This window comes from Sinocyclocheilus rhinocerous, unplaced genomic scaffold (genome assembly GCF_001515625.1).
Source record: "Sinocyclocheilus rhinocerous isolate Xijiao unplaced genomic scaffold, SAMN03320098_v1.1 scaffold1811, whole genome shotgun sequence".
NCBI classification, from domain to species: domain Eukaryota; kingdom Metazoa; phylum Chordata; class Actinopteri; order Cypriniformes; family Cyprinidae; genus Sinocyclocheilus; species Sinocyclocheilus rhinocerous.
The window spans coordinates 52,993-55,368 of record NW_015665801.1 but is presented as its reverse complement, the minus strand read 5'-3'; the positions used below and the strand labels follow the sequence as shown (position 1 = coordinate 55,368).

Below are 2,376 nucleotides of genomic sequence, written 5' to 3'. Positions count from 1 at the left end.
TCTTTCCTTGAATTGATAAATGATTATATTGTCTGCTCGGTGGACGGACAGATCAAATAATTGTAACATTGATTCTGCTACAGTTAATTCTAAGATCTAATCTAAATATTTATTATTAATTATAATAATAATATACACCAACAACAAAATACACCAAACTGGATTTCAAAGAAACTTGCTTTCTGTTAGCTAGATCTCCATGGTGCTGACTTAAGCTTTTCTTGGCCTTGTCCAGCACTCCCTCCGGGGACAGGGGTCTTGTGTACGGCTTTCCTTTGTTGGCTTTCTTCACCTTTGCCACTTCCACTGTATCTGTCAGATTCAGGCTACCATCTCTTGAAGCGAGGTTCCATCTAAATTAAAAAATTAATATAGAGAAACAGACAAACACATCTGGTATCACATTAGTTAATGCCGCTGTCTACATTACATTACTATATTTACTCATGATCACCTTGTAATGTTGATTTTATATTATGTTTTGTTTGTGTAGCCTATATTTCTCCAACAGGCTCAAAATGTTGGCTAACATATCAGAATTATCCCAGGGTAAGAGGCTTTTTTCCCCAATAATTATTATACCATTAAATACAACTTTTTCAAGTAAGTAGTGTGTAATGGATAAGGGAAAGTTTAGTCTATTCTATGTGATCTCCTTTTAAAGACAAATTTTTAACTGCAAGTTGCAGCTGGTAAACTGTAACGTTATATACTTTATATTCTGCTTGGTCAGCTAATCTATAAAAATATAACTTATATGTAATTTATATTATATATAAATATAATTCATTTGTAATAATATTTTGTATTAATTACCTGAATTATTAGCTAGTCTGAGCTACAGGTTATTCATTTAAAACAACTAAATATATTTGGCACTTTATTGACAAAAGACTGACTTACTTTGCAAATGTTGGTCAGAAGTTAATAAATGAATGTTATCATCTTCTCCAGCCATAATCCGCAAGTCTCCGGGGGCTCTTGACATTGATTGGTCAATTCTTTGTTGTTACTAGGGAGAATCAAGGAAGCGATACGAGCGCTGATTGGTCATAGCATACGATTATTGGCTGCAGCCGGGAATGTGATAGGCTGTCATAACTAAAAATAACCATGATCTACAGGTGGCATGGAGAGCTCTCTATAACACACTCTGGGTTTGATATTTGATATTGCTAGAAAATGACAAACATAACACAATACAAGTCGCACTTTTTGTTAACAGAAAAACAATAATAAACCTCAAATAATTGTTAATTATGTTTATGTAAAAACATAAATAATCTATTAAATAAATCAGCTTAAATCTTAATCTTCTGTCACATCATCAATAAACATTGCCACTGGAAGCCATGCATGCTCATGCCATCACACTGCTCCACCATGTTTCACAGATTATGTTGTATGCTTTGATCATGAGCTGCGGCAGCTATGGTTGCCAGAACTTTACCGTGAAAAATATGGTAGCAACATTTTAGGTTTTACAGAACTGTTAGAATTTACATTGAAAAACTGTATTTCATTAACTGATAAAATGTTAAAATGCAAACCTTTGAGTTAACTCTTTTTATTTGCATAAACAAACTGCACTTAATTTGGCCAATTGGCATTTGTTTATAAACTAATATTTATAATATTTAAATAATGCAAGTATATTGGTATTGAGAACTATTTTACTTAAGTCCATGAAGAAAAACCTACTGATTTATGCAAAGTCATTAAAAGCATCAATTCAGCTCATACCCCTTGCAGATAACAGCAGCACACATACATGTGTGATTGAAATTAGCGAAGACATTCTCACTGCATCAGTAACTATACAGTTACTGCCTTTAAATAAAGCAACAAGCAGCATAGCATCAGTGCTTCTCTGTCCGTCCTTGACTTAAACACAGGCTCTACTCTCCAGCACAATGGTGACCCACAAAACACAACAGGAAGTTGACTGTTAGGTTTTACAGTATTTTGCTGTTTTTTTCTTCTTGATTTTATGGTGAAATACCAGCAGCTGTGGTTGCCAGTAATCTACTGTTTTTTACAGTTTGCTTCAAGATCTCAGCAGAGGAGTATTAAACAGCTCCACAAACAGCATCACCAGCTTCTTATTACTAACCAGTGTGACTTTATGTCATATGTGTACAAAAGTTCTAATTGATTGAGATTTTAGGTGTTCTACTTTCATTTGAAGTCACCATAATGGCGATCGGTGTTTGCTTTAGTTGGGCTCTTGAACCTTGACTTTTTAAAAATAGTTTTTCTTTGGTTGCTTAAGTTTGCTGTGTTTATTTAACGCTGTTTTTATAGCAAGAAAAGCCAACAGCCTCTATGATCCGATAAAACTAGTGGCTGTGATGTCAAGACCATCATGAACTAGTC

At 34.1% G+C, this 2,376-nt stretch overlaps 1 pseudogene; it reads right to left on the bottom strand.

The window, feature by feature from the left end:
• LOC107731481 (uncharacterized) overlaps positions 1-2,376 on the bottom strand; it is an 11,321-nt pseudogene that overhangs the window by 4,649 nt on the left and 4,296 nt on the right.